The sequence below is a fragment of the Notechis scutatus genome, chromosome 7 (genome assembly GCF_049901735.1).
Source record: "Notechis scutatus isolate UNSWTSFEM ecotype Mainland chromosome 7, rNotScu1.2, whole genome shotgun sequence".
Lineage (NCBI taxonomy): Eukaryota > Metazoa > Chordata > Lepidosauria > Squamata > Elapidae > Notechis > Notechis scutatus.
The window spans coordinates 24,334,162-24,359,624 of NC_142015.1; the positions used below are offsets into that span (position 1 = coordinate 24,334,162).

Below are 25,463 nucleotides of genomic sequence, written 5' to 3' on the forward strand. Positions count from 1 at the left end.
GTGGGCGAGTGGGCAAGTTCCCCCTCTGTCCTTTCCCCCCTCCCCTCACTACCTGGTGTTGTTTGCAATGCAAGTGACACAAGCCTTGTGTTCTCACGGGCCACGTGGGTGGTGCAGCTTTGTGTTCCCGCACAGACTGAATTAATTGCTTTGGGGGGGGAGCGCTTTAGGGATGACATTTCTCTGTGGACCACTAAAATTTTCTCGTGGACCACCAGTGGTCCCCGGCCCACTGGTGTAACTTCCACAATGTCTGCCGAGAGAGGAGAATGAGCAGAGAGAGATCAGGAGGAATAACTGCCTTTGCTATGTACCCCAAAAGATTCAAAAGTGGATGACTGAACCCAAGACTGGTACCCTAAAATTTACTGCTCCCCCCCACACACTTATGCATGTTTCATCCCCCAAAAAACAGATACTTTGATCGCTAAAGGTGTGTGGTTGGTGTAAGGTGTTATTTACTACTATTGTGGACAAGTTTGGACCTCTCTTTTTTTGCCCTTGGGGAAACCATCGTATAGCTGTCACAGCCTGCGGTCACCCAGGTAAGTTATTAGCCAGTTAATTACCTTCTTCTGAACCAATCTAGGAAGGGAGGCTTCGAACAGAGAAACCCTGTTCTTCTGAAGAGGCAGCCAAGGTCCTCATTCCACAGCTGTCAGCACAAGAAATATTGGAATTGTTTTGTCCCCTGAAGTCCAGTTAGGTGCCCTTGCTGGAGAAGAAGGGCAAGAGACAAGCGATCTGTCAGAAGAAGTTCCAGATAAGACATTTGATTTATACTTAAGATGGACGTGCGATGGGCAAGGAGAGGATCCACCTGCGACAGCTCAGAGAGGGAAATGGAGAGAAAGAGAGAGAGACACACACAGAGAGAATGAGAATGAGAGAGTGAATGAGAGAGGAGAGAGTGAGAGAGAAAGAAGGAGAGAGAGAGAGAGGGAGGAAGTTTTTAGTCTTGTTTTTCCCTCTTCTGTTGAGAAGTCATTAAATGTTTTATGGGCACGTTTTTATGGCATTCTGTGCTAAAAATTGGCAGGCAGGGGCTCTGTTGTTATTTGCTGGCTGACACCTAGTTTCAGCTGCAAGGATGCCCCACAGAAGAAGAGGGGGGTCAACCTGTTCTTCAAAGCCCCTGAAGACAAGAAGAAGCAATGGATGGAAATTAATCAAGGAGAGAAGCAACCTAGAACTAAGGAGACATTTCCTGACAGGGAGAACAATCAATCAGAGGAACAACTTGCCTCCAGAAGTTGGGAATTCTTCAACACTGGGACTTTTTAAGAAGAGATTGGACTACTATTTGTCTGAAGTAGTATAGGGCTTCCTGTCTAAGCAGGGGGTTGGACTAGAAGACCTCCAAGGTCCCTTCCAATTCTGTTATTCTGCTATTCTTTTTTCCTTCCTTCCTCCCTCCCTCCCTCCCTCCCACCCACCCTTCCCTCCAAGGTCCCTCCAACTCTGCTTATTCTCCTATCCCTTCCTTCCTTCCTTCCTTCCTTCCTTCCCTTCCTTCCTTCCTTCCTTCCTTCCTTCCTTCCTTCCTTCCTTCCTTCCTTCCTTCCTTCCTTCCTTCCTTCCTTCCTTCCTTCCTTCCTTCTCCATCACCGGAGATTTTTAAGACGGGACTGGACAAGCTTTTGTCTGAAATTGTACAGGGTTTCCTGCCTAAGCAGGGGGTTGGACTGGAAGACCTCCAAGGTCCCTTCCAACTTTGTTCTTCTATTCTTCAGGATATTGGGGGAGGGGGGACACAGTGCTACAAAAAGGATGGCCTGGGGGGATATATGGGGTGATTCCCAGGCTCCGTTTCCTCCAACCAACCCAGCAGGCGCCGAGCAGAAATCCGATAGCCTGCGCCTGATTGCGGGAGCTCCTCTGGAGGCTTAATTTGGAAGCATTAGCACTGAAGGCAAAAGGTGAATAGAGAGGAAAACGGAATATTATGCCTGGGCTGCATGCAAAATCCCCTCGCCCTGGATGGAAAGCACCGATTCTCACCGAGCTGGGGGGGAAAAAAGGCATCATTGTTCTAACTGGGAGAGATCGGAGGTCTTTTAATAAAATGCGCCCTTCTATTCATCAACGTTTAAAATGTTCAATAAATGCTAAAATCTATCGACTGGCGCACATTAGCTTTTACCTCCGCCCACCGCCTGTTTTGTTTTTTTTAAAGTGCTGGATGAAAAATTGGCTGCTTACATAAACAGGGTGGGGGGGAGGGAGAGGGAGAAGAGCCGCCCCGGAGTAGAATCCGCTAATGAGAAATTTGTGGCAAATGGAATTCACAACAACAAACAGAATTCACAACAATGGAAATTCGGATGGTGCATCATTTTTTCCCTCCGGTTTTCTATTCAGGTCCATCCAGGAGCTCCATTTGATCTGGCTCACAGGAGCATCACCTAAAGAGTTACCTCTGCAAATAATAATCATAATAAGGAGAAGGATCCTTTCCTTTTGTTATTATTATTATTATTTTTTCCTGAAAGGAATCGGTTCAAAAGGAAAATGGACAGTGTGCTAAACAGGGCTCTTGAGACAGAAATGCCGAATGAGAAATGGACAGCAGGCTTAAGCCCAGTCAAACTGGCCCTGAATGCTAAAACAAATGGGAATAAAAGAGATGCGTTTTTTCAGCATTCTGCTAGCTAGACCATAATGGATTCACCCTCAAAATTTTCAGCATCTCTCTCTCTTTCTCTCTCTCTCCCCCTCCCTCCTCCTTCCCTCTCATTCTCTCTTTCTCTCCTTCTCTCTCTCTCTCTCTCCTCCTCCTCTCTCTCTCTTTCTCTCCTCTCTCCTCCTCTCCTCCTCTTTCTCTCTCTCTTTCTTCCTCCTCTCTCTCTCATCTCTCTCTCTCCCTCCTTCCCTCTCCTCTCTTTCTCTCTCTCTCTCTCTCTCTCTCTCTCCCCTCTTTCTCTCTTTCTTTCCTCCCTCTCTCTCTTTCTCTCTCTCCTCCCTCCCTCTCATTCTCTCTCTCCTTCTCTCTTTCTTTCTCTCTTCTCTCTCTTTCTCTCTCCTCTTCTCTCTCTTTCTCTCCTTTCTCTCTCTCTCTCTCTCTCTCTCTCTCTCTCTCTCTCTCCTCCCTCCCTCCCTCCCTCTCTCATTCTGTTTTATTGTTCTGGGTTTTTTCCCTCCTTCCCCGGTAACAAACTGCTGTATTAAACTATTTCTCTTTTTACTCTATTATTTTACTGTAAAGGCTGATCAAAAACCACAATAAAGATATTTGATTGGAATTGAACAGGCCTTGTTAAATGCCTTCAGAATCAGGCTCCAAAATATGGAAGATTAAGTTCCCACCGGGCACTGGGACTACTAATTCAACAGCCAGCAGCGACAGCCAGTTTGGTCTAGTGGTTAAGGCTCCAGGCTAGAAAGCAAGGGACTGTGAGTTCTAGTCCCACCTTAGGCATGAAAGCCGGGTGAGTGACTTTGGGCCAATCAGCAGGAGACGGTGAGTTCTAGTTCCGTCTTAGACATAAAAGCTGGTTGGGTGACTTTCAACCAATCAGTAGGAGGCTGGGAATTCTAGTTCCTCCTTAGACATTCAAGCTGGCTGGGCAACTTTGGACTAATCAGAAGAAGTATGGGAGTTCTAGTGACTTTGGGCCAATCAGCAGAAGACAGTGAATTCTAGTTCTGCCTGATGCATGAAATCTAGCTTTGAGCCAGTCACTCTCTCTAAGCCCAACCCACCTCACAGGGTTGTGGTTGGGAAAATAGGAGGAAGGAAGATACGTTGGATATATTTGCTGCCTTGAGTTATTTGTAAAAAAAATAATAAAGGCAGGAAACAACCAAAGAAAAATACCCTTTCTGGTCCCCTTCAGCCATCATTGATTCTAGCCAACACATTCACCCCAAGAAGCAGGGCAAACCACCCCAACTGGAGAATCCTGCATCCCATCCAAGTAAGCATCTCGTGAGCAAGCGCTCAGATGCTGATTTTGGATGCAAACAAGCCCCTGCGTCATGATTCTTCCCCAAACCCCAAAAACTTTAACCTTAGACTGTCTACTATTGACAGTCTCACCCCTTTCCTAAGAGGTCTCTAGGGTGCGTGCACCAAAGTGCCTACCGTCCCTGTCCTATTGTTTCTTTTATTTTTCTTTTATTTTTCTTATATGTACCCATTTCATGTATTCATAACTATGTATACACTTATACTTATTATCTTGTAAACAATTGACAAATCAAATCAAATCAAATAAATAAACAAATTAGCAACTGCTAAGGAGAGAAAGCCTGGGCTGTGCACAAGAGGATTTAAACTGGGCAGGGGCTGCCTTCTGTTGTTGAGCATTGCTGCTTTTGACTTCTGCTTTGTTTTGATCTCGGTGTATTCCTGACCAAGACTCTGACTCATCCCTGGGCCAGTCATTTGCAATCTATTGTGTGGATATTGGATTGCAGCAATGTCTGTCAACCTCAGCAACTTTAAGATGCGTCTTCCAGAATTCCCCAGCCAGCATTCGGGAAGTTGAAAGTCCACCCAACTTAAATTTGTTAAGAGCTGAGAAATTCTGGATTACAGACTTGAAGGACACCTTCTCCTTGGCCTTTAGTAGCACTTAGCAATAGCCCTTAGATTTACATACAGCTTCATGGTGCAGCCCTCTCTAAGCGGTTTTCAGAATCAACAACCTGCCCCCGACCATCTGGGTCCTCGTTTTACCGACCTTGGAAGGATGGAAGGCTGAGTCAACCTTGAGCTGGTCGGGATCAAACTGCCGGCAATAGTAAGCTATTGTGCGCACACACAGAGACTTCATTTTCTATTTCTCCTCTTCTATTGTCTCCCCCTACCTGTCTCTGCCGACAAACCTTCCTGACGTTCAATTGCTTAGAATTGCTCCTAAAAGCTGTTCTCCTCCTACAGTGTCCGTGTGTCTATTGACAACACCACTCCTCCAGTGCTCACTTCATACCCACATTTTGCCTGCCAATTGCATGGGCATTCTCTCCCTTTACCCATAGCCACACCATCAAAGGTGACACCGGCCAGAGCATAGAACAATTCAAAGAAGTAGTGTTAAGATCGGAAGAGGTGGAGAGACCTGGCCAAGAGTCGGACACGACTGAATGTACAACATTCCGCAATGAAACACCTGCAAGGTAACAGCCAAGAGAGCACCCAAGGACCTCTCAGGTCAACCCTGAGCTACCAATATTTTCTTCTGTTGGAATACTAACATCCGAGATACAGCACAGAGCTGGCCTTTCCCCTTGGCTCTTATTCTTTTTCTCCAGCATCCTTGACATAGTTAACATGACATCAAGGGATCAATGATCCCCTGGGCAAAAAATGTGGCTCATAATATAAATTTGGATGAGTGGGAAAAGACTTGGACCGAGAACTGGAAGCTGACTTTGTCGACGGCATTTAAAGAGAATCAATATAAAATGTTTTGTAGATGGCACCTAGCGCTGGCACGATTGGCGAAAATGTATCTAAATTTGAAACCGGAATGCTGGAAGTACAAACAAAAGAAAGGAACGTTTTTCCATATGTGGTGGCAATGCATAGAGGCTAAAAAATACTGGAAGAAAATACAGAGATGGCTCTTTGAGATTACAAAATATAGATTGAAATTGGAACCAGAAACATTCTTATTAATAAGGTGGGTGAAAATTAAAGGGAATTTGAGTAAAGATAAAAGATACCTTATTGTACACATTTTAACCGCAGCAAGAATCACTTTAGCACAAAATTGGAAGAGTAATAAAATACCACCAGAGGAAGTTCTAATTCAAAAAAATAATGGACTGTGCTGAACTAGATAAATTCACGGTGGAACTAAAATGCAAAGACGATCGAGAATACTATGCGATATGGGAGAGGTGGTATGGATGGGTGAAAAATAAAGATAAAAATGATGTATAATCACAAAATGAGAAACATGTATATACAATGACACAATAACTGTTAATGGAAATGAGATTTTTGTATTTTTAGTTTTAAAGAATAAAGCAAACATGACTTTATCTTATTTTGTCGTGGCTTATCTGTGTTCCTGGCGTCTTCCCAACTGTGTGAGTTTTGCCGTGTTTTCAAGTCTGAAATTCCTTCTCCTGCCCTGCCAAACTAATGACTTCAGTTTGGCTTGTTTGGACTTTAAGTTACAGTTTGTGTTTACCCTGTTTTGGACTGAATTTTCTGCAGTCAAAGGCCTTTCCTGGGAGAGTTTTTTCTCCAGCCAGAAGGTAACTTGGACATTAGGGGCAAAGTTGGAGATAATAAAGGGACTCTTATTGATTATCTGACTGTGTTGCCTTTGTGCCACATCCCGGGTCATCACATGTTATGTGAATGCAGGTAGTATAACTTTGTTTTAGCAAATCTTTTCCAGGAGTAGCTGCAAATTTAAAGATCACGTCCACTTGGTGGCTGGTACCAGACAAAAACAAAAAGTGAAATAAAGTGAAATTGTGCTGGGCATAATGCAATACATTAGGAAATCAGGAATGCAATCATGCTCAGAGAAAAGAAATGAAAAAGCACAAAGTGAAAATAAGCGTGACTGCTTGCTCTTTAAAAATAAGTCCTCACATGATTCTCCTTTCCCCACCTGAGAATATTTGCCTGTTTTGATGCCCTCTTGTGGCATGATGGAGATGACACCTCTACTCCAGTTCTCAAAGAGGACTAGCAGTCCGTCAACAGAATCAGTGAACCTTGTGGGGGGAAGGAGAGCAGATATCCGGCATCCAGAACCTCTTTTAAGATTTATTTATTTTTACAGGAGCATCTCAAGATCCCAAGAAAAGTGTCATAAGCAAGCAACCAGAGCCATTTATAAATAACAAAAAGCCAGTAACTTTATTGTTTACTACCTACACTACAAGAATCTCCTCATACTGTTTGCCTTCCTTAAGAACAACCAAGTAAGGCTTCATGGATCTTGGGGGAGGTCAAGCTTATGTCGCTTGTGGCTGTGGAAGGATTCCAAGCTAGGTTCTCACTTGACCCCTCCTTACAGCCTAGCTGCCAGTTTCCCAACAAAAACTGACACAAATTTCGGAAAACCTTCCTGAAGTTGCTTAGGAGACCAGATTGGGAAAAAGGCTGGTTTGAGGCCTACTCATACCTTCTGAATGATAGCATTAGCTGTCCCTCCACATATTTCAGAGGTGGTATTCAGCAGGTTCTGACAGGTTCAGGAGAACCAGTAGCGGAAATTTTGAGTAGTTCAGAGAACTGACAAATACCCCTTCTGACTGGCCCCACCCACCCCATCTATTCTCTGCCTCCTGACTCCCAGCTGATTGGCTGGATCTTCTTTGTTTGCCCTACACAGGAGAACGGAGCTGGAAATCAGGTTAGTGAGGTGGGGAGGGAATGGGGATTTTGCAGTATCCTTCCCCTGCCACGCCCACCAAGCCACACCTACCATGCCACGCCCACCAAGCAATGCCCACAGAACCAGTAGTAAAAACAATTTGAATCCCACCACTGGTGTGGATGATCTTCAATGTTGGAAGTAATATCCATACCCTTTTACACTAAAATATCTAGTCGCTTTCTTCCTTTGTGTAATGCAGCATTTCTCAAAGGCAAGGAATTCTTAGAGTTGAAGTCCACACATCTTAAAAGTTGCCAAGTTTAAAAACCCAAGTAGTACATCTCAGTTGAGAAGGCAGGGGATAAAAAAACCTTTGCACTGTTGGTATATTTGGACTAATGGAGAAATAAATCCCATGCTCAGAGAGCTGAGGCTGGCAAAGTTTCACACTTCTGCACTGAGAAAAGGTTTCCAAGTGTTACGGGGATAAAATTTAATAGGGCTGGTGGCTACTAGGATGAATATATTTTTAATCACCCTGTCCTCCTACTTTTATTATCATTTTACAGATGTCCGGAGGCTAGAGTGCATCTCTCCTGTACTTTCTTGCTCTTTCACCCTCCTTTTTTCCTTACTAGGAAAAAAAAAAAAGAATGGTTGTAGAGGACATTTTGATTGGAATCAGTAGGAGCCGTTGATTAGGAAGCTCTCGCTGAGAAGGTAGAACAGGTCAGAAAGCGCTCCTGAAACATAATTGTTGCAAACACCAAGGATGTTTAAAGATGCGGGCCTGTTGTCCTCAACATAGGCACCCTTCAGAAGAAGGCAGGTGAACTTCCAGGCTTCTCACCACGCTTTAGGGTAGGGGTCAGCAACCTGCGGCTCTGGAGCTGCATGTGGCTCTTTCATCTATTTGCTGTAGCTCCCTGTCCCCGGTCGGTAAAAGGAAAAAGGATGCCACACTAGGAAGAGACTCTATGGTGGGGGAACCGGACTTCCAGTCAGCAGAGGAAAAAGGACGCTGCGCTAGGAGGAGACTCTATGGTGGGGGAACCGGACGTCCAGTCGGCAGAAGAAAAAGGACGCTGCGCTAGGAGGAAACTCTATGGTGCGGGAACAGGACTTCCAGTCAGCAGAGGAAAAAGGATGCCATGCTAGGAGGAGACTCTATGGAGGGGGAACTGGACTTCTGGTCAGCTCCAGAATTGAACGGGGGACTTCTGGTTAGGACCTTTGTGGCTCTTTGAGTGTTTAAGGTTGCTGACCCCTGCTTTAGGGGAAGTGTGGGGATTGAAGTCCACTTCTCCAGAGAGGATCCAGGTTGGAAAGACTGAGGTTGGCCCACGAGAGTGAAATGTTGTAGTGGTATGTGAGAATGGCCTTGGGAGACAGGAAGAAGAGGTGCAGCCAAGACAACAGATGGGTAAGAGGCAGTAAGAATATGGGCATGGCAAACATCTCAGAAGAGACCCACCCCTAGTTCCTTGGGCTGCAAAAAGGCAAGGGGGAAGACTTGTAAGAGGGATGTCGGCCTTGCAAGGTAGTCCAGAGAAGAAGTACAAGAACTGGCTCTACTTTATTGTGATGATGATGATAGCAATAGCACTAACCATAGCACTGAGACTTATATACCACTTCACAGTGCTTTACAACCCTCTCTAAGCAGTTTACAGAGTCGGCCTCTTGCCCCCAACAATCTGGGTTCTCATTTTACCGACCTCAGAAGGATGGAAGGCTGAGTCAACCTTGAGCCTGGTGAGATTTGAACTGTCAAATTGCAGTCAGCCAGCAGTCAGCAGAAGTGGCCTGCACTACTGCACTCTAACCACTGCGCCATTGTGGCTGAGGAGGAGGAGGAGGAGGAGGAGGAGGAGGAGGAGGAGGAGGAGGAGGAGGAGGAGAGGAAGAAGTAGTAGTAGTTGTCCTTTGACTGGTTTATATTTATGACAACTTTAATGTCGGTTTTCCTTTTAGTGCAAGCATAATTGCTTTTTCCAGTGAATTCCCCCACATGACATGGCTAAAGTAAGTGAAACCTTATTGTAAGGTTACATTAACAGAATCTTGCAACTCTAAAAGAAAAAAAAATATTCCTGGTGCATAAATATATTTTCATTTATGCCTCAGGGACACTAATTCAAGAGGAGGATATTCAGGATAGTTTCAGCTAGCAACTTTGGCAAGATTGGAAAAGCTGGCCATTGCACAGAATTTCTTTCTCTCTCTCTCTCTCTCTCCACTCTTCCTTGGGGAAGATGATATTAAATTCAGGATTTTCCTCAATATGTGTGTACTGATGTGTATCAAAGGAATGCTGGCAGTGGATGGACCTCAGGGAACGGTGTTGTGGTTGCTAATCTGGCAAAAGGCTTTGTGCAGAATTCAAAAGATCAGGGATTAAAGCGAAAGAAAAGCAACTAAACACGTCGGGTTCATAAACACAAATTACAAATATAACCCATTTTAAGGAGGGAGCAGCATAATAAAAGAACAGATTAAAAAAAAAAGAATAAAACAACCTATTTTCCTTGCAATGGCAGACGTTTATTACTTTTTCAGATCAGAGGAAAACTTTCTACACCAGGGAGAAAAAAAAGCGAAGTATGGAACAGGATTGTTTAAAACCATCAACCTTGTGAGGTCAAAAAAATCACCTCCACTCCCGCACAGATATTTGCACAACACACGACTTCATCAACTAACAAAACACACGGGCCATTATCTTCCATGAAGCTGACCAAATCAACAGTCACATATCCTGGACCAGAGGTGGGTATTCAGCAGGTTCTGACTGGTTCTGTAGAACCGGTTGTGGAAATTTTGAGTAGTTTGGAGAACTGGCCAATCCCACCTCTGACTGCCCCTGCCAACCCCATCTATTCTCTATCTACAGGAGTCCGTGTTCTTCTACTCATCGGAAAGTGGCTTCTTTGGCCACTTCCACATTTCCTAAATAAAAAGAGGAAATCGAGGGAACAGGGTCCCAGAGAGGGGAGGTAAACAACCCAATCACACAGCATATATTTTGCCTCCACGATGCCACAAAGTGTGTGTGTGTGGGGGGGGAAATAAGCTGTGAAGATCCGGCATACAACATATTAATCACTTCTCTAACATCCAAACACGAAATGCATCATTAACATTCACGGTGATTTCAGTTAATTTGCCGCATTGGGAAGATCAAAGGAGGAAGGGAAAACCCTCATTCCCTCATTGGCACGCATGTAAATCACCCACACCCTTGCCGAGAGCAGAAAAACAAAACAAAAAACCCGGAAATCTTTATCTAAAATCGTACACATGGCTTCCCCCAGCCTGCGGCTTGCCAGATGTGCCCAGATTGCAATTGTGAGGATTCTCATCCAGCTGGCTGGGAATTTCGGAGCCTTGGAGCACCGGAATATCTTGAAGGCCTCCAACTGAGATGGCTCACTTGCAGGGACTCTCCTCTATGACATCCAAGGATGCTCCACCACACCAGACAATGAACAGAACAGAGGTGGGTCTTCAGCAGGTTCTGACAGGTTCTGGAGAACTGGTAGTGGAAATTTTGAGTAGTTCGGAGAACCGGCAAATGCAACCTCTAACTGGCCCCGCCAACCCCATCTATTCTCTGCCTCCCATGGAGTCCCAGCTGATCGGGTGGGTCTTCTTTGGTTGCCCTGCACAGGAGAACGGAGCTGGAAAGCAGATTAATGGGGGTGGGGAGGGAAGGGGGATTTTGCACTATCCTTCCCCTGCCACTCCCACAAAGCCACACCCACAGAATCGGTAGTCAAAAAAATTGAATCTCACCACTGAAACAGAACCCCCTTAGTAACAGCAAGCTGAATACAGATGTTCCTTCACTTGCCACCATATGTTTGACTTTCAACAGCACTGAGAACATGTCTTATGACTGATCCTTGCCCTTATGACCATCACAGTATTTCCACGATCACTTGATCAAAATTCAGACACTTGACATCTCCCATACAAGAAGGAACAAGAGAAGATGGGTTGCCACAGGGGAATAACTCACCTGTGTCTCGAACTGCCGGCCAGGTTGAAACAGCGCAAAAGGGCACCGTTGTTTGAACGAGGAAGAATGTGTAGCTGCCCATTTTCCCAAAGGAAAACTAAATTTAGCTGTATCCTCCCACTGAGCTATTGTTGGGGGGGTTACCAACTAGGCAGGAAGGCGGCGCCAAGAGAGGCCCTAGCAAGGAAACGTTGCATAGCCACAAGTGGCTAAGTTGGATCCTCCCCAAGATCTACGAAGCCTCAACTGATTGTTCTCGGGAGAAAGCAAGAAGTCTGGAGAGATTTCTTGTAACATAGGAGGTAAACAATAAAGTTGTTGACTTCAGGGATTCATTTGTGGCTCCAGTTGTTTCAACCGTATTTAGCAAAAGAGACATTTCAGAAACAGAATGAGGGGACCTGGGAAGTGAAGTCCCTCCTCTTTACTGTGTATCCTCTCCTAAAAGCAAAGGCCCCCATGGTCTCCCCCAGTGTAACAGCAGTTTACATTCTAGCAATGAAGAGAAGAGAAGAGAAGAGAAGAGAAGAGAAGAGAAGAGAAGAGAAGAGAAGAGAAGAGAAGAGAAGAGAAGAGAAGAGAAGAGAATAACAGAGTTGGAAGGGACCTTGGAGGTCTTCTAGTCCAACCCCTTGCTTAGGAAGGAAACCCTCTAGCATTTCAAACAATTATCCAATCTCTTCTTAAAAACTTCCAGTGCTGGAGCATTTACAATTTCTGGAGGCAAGTTGTTCCACTGATTAATTGTTCTAAATGTTAGGAAATTTCTCCTTAGTTCGAGGTTGCTTCTCTCCTTAGTTTCCACCCATTGCTTCTTGTCCTGCCCTCAGGTCCTTTGGAGAATAGCTTGACTTCCTCTTCCTTGTGGCAGCCCCTCAGACATTGGAACACTGCAGTTTCACTTCAAATTTATTCCTAATTCTAGAAGTGCCGCCTCGACCAGGTTGGTTGCCGGGGTGGCAAAGAGCGAACGACAACAAAGAGACAGGTTAAAAAGAAGAGGGCGCACACCACCACAGGTATTCTCTTTGAAACTGGCTGCGTCTTGAGTCCCGCACCAAGAGAAAATGGGAAGTTGTCCTTGACTGGGGTGGTAAACCAGGCGTGAAATCGATCAAAACGGGAGAGTCAATCCAGAACCGCATTTCATATTTGATGAGACGGTGGGCTGCCCCCATCAAAGGACTGACCAATAAATCAAAGCAGGAGGACATTTGTGTGGAGAGCAGGGAGGCTGCAGAAAGTTACGGCAGTTTTGGGGACAGAAAGGGGGAAATCGCAAGGAAAGATCTTGCCAGTCTCAAAGAAGGAAGATTGATCGTCCCGAGCCAGGACAGAATAACAAAATAACTGAGTTGGAAGGGACCTTGGAGGTCTTCTAGTCCAACCCCCTGGTCAAGCAGGAAACCCTATTTTATTTCAGACAAATGGCTTTCCAATCTCTTCTTTAAAACCTGCAGTGATGGAGAAGGAAGGAAGGAAGGAAGGAAGGAAGGAAGGAAGGAAGGAAGGAAGGAAGGAAGGAAGGAAGGAAGGAAGGAAGGAAGGACAGCAGAATAACAGAGTTGTAATGGACCTTGGGAGGTCTTCTAGTCCAACCCCTATACCATTTCCAACAAATGGCTCCCCAATCTCTTCTTTAAAATCTCCAGTGATGGAGGCACCCACAACTTCTAGAGGCAACCTGTCCCTCTGACTAATTATTCTCCCTATCAGGAAATTTCTCCTAATTTCTCAGTTGGTTCTCTCCTTGATGAATTTCCATCCATTGCTTCTTGTTCTTCCTTGTTCAGTCAACATCAAGAGTAGGATTACCAAGAAATCTGCCTCATTCTTTTCTCCACAGTTATGAGATGAATATTTTTTGTCCACGAACCACGTTTTAATGCACGTTTTCTGATTATCACACGCTGTAAGCTTTTTAAACGGACTTCTTCCTAATGTGCCATAAGCTCCTTATTTCACCTGCTGCTATCACTACTCACACACCTGTTCCCAGAATTGCACTCTTTCTTTCTTTCTCTCTCTCTTTCCTTCTTTCTGTCTTTCTGTCTTTCTCTCTCTCTCTCTTTCCTTCTTTCTATCTTTCTCTTTCCTTCTTTCTGTCTGACTGTCTTTCTCTCTCTTTCCTTCTTTCTATCTTTCTTTCTCTTTTCTTCTTTCTGTCTAACTGTCTTTCTCTCTCTCCTTCTTTCTGTCTTTCTTTTTCTTTCCTTCTTTCTGTCTTTCTAACTTCCCCTCTCTCTCTTTCCTTCTTTCTGTCTGTCTTTCTTTCTCTTTCCTTCTTTCTGTCTTTCTCTCTCTCTTTCTTTCTGTCTTTCTCTTTCCTTCTTTCTATCTTTCTTTCTTTCTCTCCTTCCTTCTTTCCTCCTCAGAAGTTTGTTGCAACATGGAAAGAAGGGAGCCACCAGGCTGTGCTGCAAAGCCCACCCAATCTGTTTCTCACACAATACCTGCGGAGTTGTCTTCTTAGTCACAGCTGATGGGAACAGTTATCCTAGAACAGTGTGTTTCGCTGCCTGTGAAACCAACCACCGTTTTTCAGCACAATTGGTTCTTTTCTTTTCTTTTTTCTTGCAAAATATGGTTCGAAGCAGGCTCTTCTACAGCTAGTTCTCATCTTACAACAGTTCATTTAGTCACTGTTCAAAGTTACAGTGGCACTTATGACTACTTTTCACACAACCACTGCAGCATCCTTGGGGTCACAGGATTTACACCCGGATGCTTGACAACTAACTCACAGTTATGATGGTTGCAGCATCCCAGGGGGGTCATATGATCCCCTTTTGCGACCTTCTGACAAGCGAAGTCCACTTAACAAACCATGATACTAACTTAACCACTGCAGGGATTCACTTAACAGCCGTGGCAAGATAGGTCGTAAAACGGGGCACAATTCACTTCCCAAATGTTTCACTTGGCGACAGAAATGTTGGCTCAATGTGCTTGTTAAGTCCAGGACGAGCTATACATTCCATTTCTGCCTTGGGTTTGATTTACGCCCTGATGCTAGCATTCCCAAAGGTGCCTAGAAACCATTCAGGATCTCAAAGCTAGACGCAGTCTATCTGTTACTCTGATCGATATGTTCTTTTTTTTTTATTCTTATCCCCTGAAAAGAAAAGAAGAAAAGCAACCGGCGAATAAGAATTTCTCATCAAAAGGATTACGGATAAGAAAGAGATTAGCTTTGTCTTGATACTATATAAATATAGTGCATGATTTTGCACTCATTGAATACACTTTAATCTGCAGAATCACTCCAAAAGATTCTAATTGTCTCTCGGCTCTTCCTTCCCAAACGATCGCGCTGATTAGGCCCTAATATTATTTGGTTATCGATTAAGAAGCCACAGTAATCCTGTCTGTTTGAAATGGTTCTTGTCACTCATACCTTTTGCAAAAAAAAAAAAAAAAGAAGGAAAAAAAAGGGATTCTAAAACTGACAGATTGCCAGAGCCTAAAATTGATGACTGATGACTTTTCTGCTAAACTGTGATTTATTCTCTCTATTGGAAGCATTATGTTCTTTTCTTCAGCTCTGTGGGTGATGTTTGAATGTGTCCTTTGGGATGTGGAGAGAAGGGGAATGGGATGAGGGACGGAGGAGAGCTTTTTTCACCACAGCCGTCTGGCTTTTCACTAATTTGCCACACGTAGCAACTCAAGGCATCCAACCTTGTTGCTTTTAAGAGTGGGGGGAAAACCCCAAGCATAAAAAAAATTAAAGACTGGAGGTGACATGATAGCATTGTTCCAATATTTGAGGGGCTGCCCCCCAAAAGTGGGAGTCAAGCTATTCTCCAAAACAGCTGAAGGCAAGATAAGAAGCAACAGATGGAAACTAATCAAGGACAGAAGCAAATTAGAATTAAGGAGAAATTTCTTGACGGTGAGAAAAATTAACCAATTGGAATGACTTACTTTCAGAAATTGTTTGGGTGCTCCATCACTGGCCGGTTTTAAGAAGAGACTGGGCTGCCAGTCACTTGCTTGCAATGGTATAGGATCTCCTGCTTATGCAGGAGATATAATCTCAGTTATTTTAAAATCGGGGCCAGAAAGAGATGTTTTGGAGTATGTCAAAATTGTACTCTCAGATAAAAATGTCCAAAATTACAGCGACGGCAGCCAAATTTTAATGACAGCTATAAAAACAAGCTCTTTACTAATGCACCAACATCCGAGTTCTTAGTCCTTTTATGTAATATCTATCAATCTATCCTGTCCGCCAAACTGTTTTGTCATATGCTAACATTTTTTATTCTATTTGGGCTCTCCAAGAATTTTCAGTCTAACAAAAATTATAGATGTGTATAGACCCATATTAAATATGACTGATGTAGTTAAGATTTTTTTTTTTCAACAAAATTGCAACTCTCACCGTCCCCAATAAACAGAAAAGGAAGAACTGGACACCTCAATAGCCAAATACAAGAAAAAAACTAAACAAATAGTTTTATCATGTAGTCCTTACTGCATTGCATGTTCCACTCAACTTGGTGCCCTCCAGATGTTTTGGATTACAATGCCCATCAGCCCCCAACCCACCCCAACCTTGGTATCGCTTGGAAGGTACAAAGGAGATTTATTCTGATGAACAGAAATCACACTTTCAACCAAACTGATAGGCAAAAATCAAACACGGGCAAGCAGGAAATAATTCACCTTTCATTAAAGGGACTTCAGTTCAAGGAATGTATGGAAATAAGACCTAATAGAAATATTAGAATTAGAATTAGAATTCTTTATTGGCAAAGTGTGATTAGACACTCAAGGAATTTGTCTCCGGTGCATAAGCTCTCAGTGTACATACAACAATAGTTGTAATATAATATTCTGAATAAATATAACCTGTTTCCCCAAAAAGAAGACCTGCCCCCAAAATAAGCCCTAGCATGTTTTTATGTGTGCACATAATATAAGTCCTACCTCCAAAATAAGCTCTACTTAAGAGCCTGCACAGCCAGCCACCTGCCCGCTCCATCTGGTTGCTTGGCAGTGCTGTGGCCACAAGGCTGGGTATGTGTGGAGCTGCCTCATGTACCTCATTACCTCAGGGCCTCTGCAGCCAGGCCATCCACACTCCAACACCTGTCGCATGGCAGCAGCAGCAACAGCCATGTGCAGCAGGAGCCCATGTGGCCGCAGGTCCTCCTCTTCTGCTTACTCACAGCTGCAATGGAGCAAGAGGCAGGGTGGTGTGCTGGTGTTGGTGCCGTGGCCATAAGGTGAGGCATGTGTTGGGGCATCGATGGCCTGGCTGCAGGGGGCCCTGAGGTAAGCTGGTGTGGGGCGTGTGAGGCAGCTCCACCACCACCCCACCTCATGGCAATGACACTAGTGTGCCATGCGGCCTCCTGATCCCCCTGCGAGCAAGCAAAGGAAGTGGGCCTCTTGTACTTGGGGGAAAAAAAAAAGACATCCCCCAAAATAAGCCCTAGTGTTTATTTTGGAACCCAAAAGAAAATAAGACTGGGTCTTATTTTCAGGGAAGTATATATGTATATCCTAGACCAGAGGCATTTGTCTCATTTCAGATGCAGAAGAATTGGGATGACAGGAAGGCAACCTTCACACATGACGTACATTAACACCAGTCCTAGAATGACAATCGTAGCAACTGTTCTTTTTAGCCCTTTCCTTCAAAAGACTGAAGATCTCATTCCATCTCTCTGCCAATTAACACAATGTGGGGAGGGGGAGAGAAGCATGCCTATGGCACCCCCACATGTACAGGGATGGTCATCCTTCCGAGGTGAAGGATTTATGTGAGGAAATGGCTGAGAACATGCAAACATGCCCTCGGTGGTGTGAGAAAACCACTTCCTAATTGCTTTGGGTAGACTTCCAAGTTATTATAGAAAATTCATCAACAAACATGCTCGCTAAAACCCTGGCAACCAGCGAGGTGGAGCTTGGAAGGTGCTTTCGTTTCAAGAAACATCTGCAAGAAGCAATAGGTTTGCAATATTGGAGTCAGAGGTCCAATGTTATAATCTTCGCAACATTCTTCTCCAATGGCAGACAGATTAAAAATGCATTTAGCTTCTCGTCTAATTACGTGCCTTCTGGGCAGCGGTGAAAAAATAGAAAGTTTGGGGGGAACCTTTGGAGATGCATTTAGTCAGATCCATGTATCTCTGGGGTGCAAGTTGATTTTTTTATACCATTGACAGTATTTTGTAATTTTGAGTTTTGCGTTGTGTGCTTTTAATTACTTGATTGGTTTTACTAGTTTTGCAAAGACTGGTGATGGGTCTTAATTATTGACTTCCTTGGTCCTAATCCTGTCAGGCATGTGTAATTTATTTTCTCCTGTTATCTATTGCCTCTAGCCTGCCTTTTTTTAATGGACCAGTATTGTTTCCACTTTTCTCAAAAGTGGGGTTAAGGTCCTGTCCTGTCCTTAGAATTTGGGTGGGGGCAGGGCTGGGATTCCACCGGTATAACAACTGGCTCAGTGATTGCATGCTTTGCGTGCGTTTGCACCAGATGCACACTCCACATTTTAAAATAGCCAATACTTACCTTCAACTGCAGCCCCTCTGAAGAAAACAGCTGAGGCGCGAAAACCGCTCTGACGTGTGAATCAGCTGTGCTCTAACAAAGGAAATAAAGAACAGGAAAGAGCTGGAGTAGGAGGGGGGGTCCACATACTTCGAAGCCAGCTGATCATCGGAACAAGGGATTTGCACGAACCGGTCTGAACCGGTAGAATCCCACCCCTGGGTAGTGGGAATGCAAATTCTTAACCCAGTCAACTCCAGCCTGGTGGAGCTGTGGCTCAAAGTGTTTTGTTTGTGGCTAGGTTGGCCTGGCCTTTCTTAATAGGCACAAAATCACCATCTTTAAAGACTTCAGGCATGTGCTGGAGGCTGTTGGTGCTGCTTTCTGTCTTTGTTAAGATTTTTTCTCCTTTGGGGAAATATAACGTTCTGCATCTTTTAATATTCCCCAAAACATTTTATTCCCAGGGGGTGGGGATGTTACCCTGAAGTGAAGATGGCTGAAGCCATCTTGGAGGCTTCAGGGTTGCCACACAACAGAGGGAGGGGGGAAACAGTTAGATGGGGTTTATTGTAGTCCAAACAATAAAGTTTCCCTGTGGGAACCAAGGACATTCTCACAGGTGGCTTTCCAGAGGAGGAGTGAAGTAACCAAGCAACCAGCCAGCACCTGGATTGGACAGTGTGACCAGTGACTTGGGAGGAAAGGGGAAACTTTTAGTTTTAATTAGGCAAAAGGGAACTTTTAGAGTCGTGCCAATATCATGTATCCAATAAAACGGTTCTTTGAGGAATTTGCTTGCCTCAGAGTTCTACTTTTTATGGGTGCATTACTTGGAACCCTGACATTGGACTTCCCACAGTACCTTTATGAAATCTGAGAATATAGCCATTATCTTCCCTTAAAGGAGTAAGATTTTTGTGATGACTCAGGGTGTGGCACAAAGGCAACACAGTCAAATAAGCAATAAGAGTCCCTTTATTATCTCCAGCTTTGCCCCCAATGTCCAGGTTACCTTCTGACTGGAGAAAAACTCCCCCAGGAACAGCCTTTAACTGTAGAAAATTCAGTCCAAAACAAGGTACATATACAGACTGTAACTAAAAATCCAAACAAATCTAGCTGAAGTAATTAACTTGACAGGGCAGGAGAAGGAATTTCAGACATGAAAGCACGGCAAAACTCACACAGTTGGGAAGATGCCAGGAACACAGATAAGCCACAACGATACAAGATAACTTCACGTTTGCTCCCTACATCTTGCTGTGCGCAGCTTCTTTTTTTATATACTGTGTTCCCAGCTGCAGCTAATGAAGGGAATCAGGGCCCTTTCCTCCCCCATAAGCCATGCAACTCATGTTGCTCCCGTCTCCATTCCTCCCTGCATGCCCTAGGATGAAGATGAGGTGGGCCTGGGTCTTCCTCTGAATTCCCTCTCCCTTGCTCTATCTCACCCCTGCTCTGCCCAGCCAGACTTGGCCCTTCCCCAGTTTCTTCCACAGCCAATGGAGCCACATTCCCACTCCCTGTCAGCTGCTCGGCTTCCCCCTCTGAGTCGGATTCTGACAGGGGCATGACAATTTTCTAGTTGTGAAAGGAAAATGTTTTAGTTCGATAGGGTAGCTATAGTTGGGTCGAAAGCTGATTATATCCCAATTAGAGAAACAGCAACAGGGAAAGCACAAATAAAGGAATCGGTGTAGAGGAAAAATCAACCATACTTGTAGGATGACCAAAGCAAGTCTGTTGCATGCGTAGACTGAGATGAGAACTTTTTTTTTTAATCTACAAAGGCAGCCAAGTAAAACCAAATGACAATTTTATTCTACTTTTCCTTCTCTTTTTCTCCGGTGCTCGAAAAAATGGAGTTCTGTTATCTAGCTTCAATTTCACTCTGGTCCCTGAAGTCTAATTCATATAGATGACATTAAAAGATTTGATTCAATAAAATTTACACCAGGCATGGGAGAGAGGCAGGCAGCATCTTCTAGAGACCAGCTACTGATGTATTATAGGTTGAATTCTTCCACCACAAAGCCTGCTAGTTCAGGAAAAGGCTAAGCTGCGATTCTTGTTCAGGCTCATAAGAAAAGGCTTGGCTTAATTTGAGCCAATCCACCTGAAGGCAGGACAAGAAGCAAGGGGTGGCAACTAATCAAGGAGAGAACCAATTTAGAACTAAGGAGTGATTTCCTGACAATTAGAACAATTAATCAGCGGAACAGCTTGCCTCCAGAAGTTGTGAATGCTCCAACACTGGAGGTTTTTCAGAAGAGATTGGACAGCCATTTGTCTGAAACGGAATAGGGTTTCCTGCCTAAGCAGGGGGTTAGACTAGAAGACCTCCAAGGTCCTTTCCAACTCTGTTATTTTGTTCAGTTTGTTGATTTCACTTAATACTGATGTTACAAAAAAAAACTGTGGGGCAGAGATTGAGATGAAGCAGAGATACTAGAGTCCACCTTTAGTGACAGAAATCACTGAGTAACTTTGAGCCAGTCAAATTCTCAAAAGCTCATTTGCCATTTCACAAGGACAGATATTTTAGACCACGAGAGTATATTATTATCAGTTTCCTCCCCAAAATCTGTTTAAGCACTTCATACCTTGCTAATCAGAACATCTTGGCTAGCTTGTCAAACGCTTTGCTAAAATTAGAACATACTATGTCAGCAGCATTCCCACAGTCTACTAAAGAAGTTCCCCAATCAAAGAATGAGATGAGATTGTTGTCCAGACTGACTTCTGCTAATTATCATCTTTGTGTTGAAAGGCCATTCAACACAATCCATCCCTTCCACAGATTCCACATTCCACAGATCCATTCCTTCATGATATCCTTAACAAGCCAGATTTTTGTGCAGACTGATTAGAACCATTGATTTCCTCCAGTTCTTCTGGAAGTTTCTGTGCAATATTAGATCTTTGCTGCTTCTCTTCTTCTGGTGCCATATGCATCCTTGGACGTTGGCAATCATGTTGGCTATCCTATTTTTATCAACAGCCGCACGAAAAAGGGGCTGCTGAGTTTTGTCCAAACCAGTCCCTTAGATTTTGAAGCCATGATGTTCTTTTTCTGCCTGGATCTTGTTTGCCTTCAATCTTTCCCTGGAGGACGAAGTGAAGGATGGCCTATTTTTCCAGGTCACATATCCAAAGTATTCTAACGTTCGCCTTTTTATGAGGATGATTTCATGAACTTTTTGATGATTTCCCTTGGCTTTCTTTCCCAGGCGGCTTTGCTGCTACCGCTCTCATATCTGCTCTCCCAACCAGTCTCAATCTCCTTCCAGACCAAATGAAAATTTGGGAGGGGAAAGGAATAAGTCCCACCACTTCAGATTTCAGGACGAGCTGTCCAGGACTGACGCCATTTTGCTGTCTCCAAAAATTGTTGTGGGTCATTTTAAAAAGCCTCTAAATTTGTAGCCCTCCAAATCCAAGCTAGAGAAATATAACTTTTGCAGTTTGGACTTCCAAAGAAGGAGAAAGGGGGAGAAAATAAAACCATGTACAAGAGGTTAAATGCACAGCTTCTCCCAAAAGAGAGAGAAGATTTACTGCTCGGAGTGAGGTGAGTAGGCAAAAACAGAGCTCTAACAACAAAAGCAACCCCATAATGCTGATGCTGGTGAGTAACACCAACAACCATCATCATTTATTACCAAAGTCTCTTTAGCCATGACAAAAAGCAGAGCCCGGCTTTTAAATGTTTTCCCAAATGAACAAGGGAGAACAAAATTGGAACCTTCCCAGAGCAAGCAATTGAAGACTTAAGTGTGCTTGCTTTCCAACATTTTAATATATCTCACTCTAAAGGCCAAGACAGATCTAAAAGGAACAAATCTTGGCCAAAATCTGACTCTCAGAGTAAACTCTGAGAACACCACGATAACTTTCCTGGCCTGCTAACCACTTTGGGAAATTGCTTCTCTATTTAACCTGCAGAAAACCTGGCAGGTGACAGACAGTCTCCAAGAGGTCATTTCTAAATAGGACAGCCAAACCATTTGTTGTTCATGTCAAGTTGGGGCGAACTGGAATAAACCCTGGTGGGATCAACAGTTTACAAATGTTTTATAGGAGGCTCTGTCAAGCTCCAAAAACCAAGAAAGATATGTTGAGGTTCTTCCAAGCAGTTTCCTTTATTGTTCTTTGCCTGTAGACAGAATCTTGCTGAACTAAAGTAAGCTATTTTAAAGCTCTACTCTTAGAACTTCTAGGGAAGAGCTGTCTCTCTTCTTCCCAAACAAATTATGCAAACTTTGCTGTCTCTTGTTCCTTTGTAATGCAACATCTCCCTCCCTCTTGGGAATCCAGACTATATTTCACCCCACAAGTTCCCACTAGCAACTAATGTGTCAGAATAATATTTATCTTAATTGCCATGGTTGTATTCTTTCCTTGTTCAAAGCTAATTTTCTCCACCTGCAGTAGAAGTCGGGTGCTTTTCCCCCCAGAATGCCCTTGGTGTCTCATTCCAAGGGAAGGGGAATAACAACCTGTCTAACTGTACTGATGATGTTCCCTAGTTGGATAATGAAATGCCTGCAGAAAAACAATCAAGCTCAGAGAGCACCACGAGCCCCTCACTTCAACCCTGAGTTACAAATATTCTCCATTATTGGTACCCTGGAACAGTTCACAACAGGTAGCAAGCATCTTCCAATCTCTCAGATGTGAAGCATAACCAGCTGTGGTGGAACACATCATATCAACAGACAAGTTGATAAAGGCCTGGAGCATGTGCTAATGTGACTTTGGAGAGCCCTACGGCACATTTGTAAGATGATAAAACTTAATGCCTGAATAAATGATGAGTTAATGTACACCACGTTCATTCATATCTGAGTTCACTGTGACATTGTCCTAAGTGTGATGTTACCCAAATCCAAACAATGAGAAATCTGCAGAGAAAAGCAACAAGAATTCTCAAGTTCAGAGACTTGATAAGACCAAGAAGTCCTTGAAACATCGTTCTCCAAGCCTTTTAATTGTCTCTGAAGTTTTCATCAGCCTCTTTAATGAGATTGTCACTCTTCCCCCTTTTGAGACTTCTCCACTGTTACCATATCAGTTTATACCTCGTTCTTGGGAAGGGCCTGTGGGAACTTCTGATGTCAGTCAAATTATCATCACTTGTCACAGAACCTAAACATGAAATGTTCAGCTGCGTTCTATGCTTACCTTTCCATGTAAATTCAAGGTAATTTTTGGATTCTGAGTATTCTCTCCTATAAAAATAGGATCACCAACATGATCACCAACATCTGATGGTGGTTAGGGGGAAGAAGAAGAAGAAGAAGAAGAAGAAGAAGAAGAAGAAGAAGAAGAAGAAGAAGAAGAAGAAGAAGAAGAAGAAGAAGAAGAAGAAGAAGAAGAAGAAGAAGAAGAAGAAGAGAGGAGGAGGAGGAGGAGGAGAGGAGGAGGAGGAGGAGGAGGAGGAGGAGGGAGGAGGAGGAGGAGGAGGAGGAGGAGGAGGAGGAGGAGGAGGAGAAGAAGAAGAAAGGAAGAGGAGGAAGGAAGAAGAAGAGAAGAAGGAAGAGAAGGAAGAGGAAGAAGAGGAGGAGGAAGAGGAAGAAGAGGAGGAGGAGGAAGAAAGAAGAAGAAGAGGAAGAGGAAGAGGAGAAGAGGAAAAGAAGGAGGAGGAGGAGGAGGAGGAAGAGGAGGAAGAGGAGGAGGAGGAGGAGGAGGAGGAGGAGGAGGAGGAGGAGGAGGAGGAGGAGGAGGAGGAGGAGGAGGAGGAGGAGGAGGAGGAGGAGGAGGAGGAGGAGAAGGGCGATCCCCAACTTTTCTGGTATCAGGGACTGGTTTCATGAAAACAATTTTTTCACAAACCTGGGGAGGGGAAGCAGGGATGGTTTCACATGCAACATAGATCCTATACATGCACAGATGAAGGTTCACTCACTTGCTGCTTGTTCAGCCCAGTTCCTATCAGGCCATGGACCAGTACCGGTCTGTGGCCCAAGGGTTGAAGACTCCTCTTTCTCAGGACTCATATTCCTCCAGAGGGTTTTTAGAAATGTCTTTAGAAACACCATGAATATAAAGATGTACCTTGAATTTGATGCTGCTTTTCTGTAAATATGTTAGCAAACCAGCGCTAAGGTTTCATACTCTTATCAACCGGCAGGCAATATTTAAATCACAGAATGCAAGGATCATTGAATGAGGTTCCGATATTACTAGAATGCTCTTATTTTCATCTCAAACATGTTGGCATTAACTACCAGCTCAGTCAACTGGCAAACACGCCATAGGGTCACAAATATTTCAGCTCTTCACTTTCAGAGATTTGGCTGCCAAAATGAGTTTCAGAAAACTTGATTCTTCCCCACTTTATGTTAATGCCATCTGCCAAGCAAGTCTGGTACTTGGCTGTTCAGAATATTAACATGTGCTTGAGGGGGTGTGTATGTTTTCCTATGTGCTCTAGAGTTCTTCCTTCCTCAAAACCAAACATGACTGCAAACACTAGTGCGTCAAACAATTGGAAGGCTGGAGACCTGGGAAGCCAAGAGAACCTCTATATTTGAAGGGAGATTTCAAAAAAAATGAATAGCCTCAATTGGTTAATCAATATACCGGTAAATGCCTCTCCAACTTCTGTTATTATAGGGCAATTTCGGATAGACTGGAAAAATCATTGCTCAGCTGAGTCGCTCCTTTTCCGGCCTTGAAATGGAACATTCCTACCTGTCCATCAACATTCAGATAGTCCTTGACTTATGATCATAATTGAGCCTGCTGTTTCGATTGTAAGTTGAGATGGTTGTAGACAAGTCACTCTACGACTATGGCTGATTTAATGACCCTTTTGGGCGAAAGTTGTTAAGTGAAGGCGACAGCAGGAAAGCGAGCCCGGAAGTCATTAAGTGAACCTATTAAGTTTGCTATCAGGCGTTTTTTTCCCCCTGACACTGGAAGTAAATACCATTTCCTGGAATAAAGAATTGTAATTCGTGGTGATGTGACTGCAGGAAGCTGCAAAGGGTCATAAATGCAGACTAGGGATGGAGGGAACGTTGACATTTGAATTTGGGTTGAAAGTCCCTTTTTGGGGTTCTGTTGTAACTTCAAACGATTGGAAAGCTTCTGGTTGCACGTCAAGAACGATCTCTAATGGAGAAGTTCTGCTTGGGGTGGGACTGTAACAGCTGTTGTGGTTTGCCAGCAGCCTGTGCAGATGGTAGCGGAATCGGACAGTGGAGAAGAACGGGGACCAGTCAGGGAGTCTGGAGAGGACTCAGATGAGGGTCCTGTGTCCGTATACAGAGATGGGGCCAGGACCATCTGGGAGCCTCTGCCTCTGGAGCCCTTGTTCGGATGAAACCTTGAAGCTCTGTGTGGACTTCATACTTCGGTTGGTGTTTTTTTTTTATAGTTCATTTGGCACTTTAGTTGTTGGCAGCAATTCCAGGGAGAGAAAGGTGGGTGCTTATCTCAAGGGACTGTTTGGGATTCATTACGGGCTGGGAATGAACATAATTCCCAGTGTTGAAATAAAACAAGAGTTGTTTTAACTAAGTGTGTGCTTAATTATGGTCTCGGAAGCCTTGGTCAGAACAACAGCTGTTACACTACAGTGCATTCTCCAAGGTTATTAGGGTTACAGTTCCCAGACCCCAGACAAAAAT

At 44.0% G+C, this 25,463-nt stretch overlaps 1 protein-coding gene across 2 annotated transcripts in view; it reads right to left on the minus strand.

The window, feature by feature from the left end:
• The window catches only part of GRIK4 (glutamate ionotropic receptor kainate type subunit 4), a 364,998-nt gene that overhangs the window by 282,201 nt on the left and 57,334 nt on the right, over positions 1-25,463 (minus strand). Inside the window, exon 1 of one of the 2 annotated variants that reach the window (XM_087970154.1) lies at positions 570-658. The exons of the other annotated variant lie outside the window; for it this stretch is intronic. The gene's annotated coding sequence lies outside the window, so the exon portion shown is untranslated. Of the gene's footprint in view, positions 1-569; positions 659-25,463 lie in introns of those variants that run through there. 2 annotated transcript variants of the gene reach the window in all.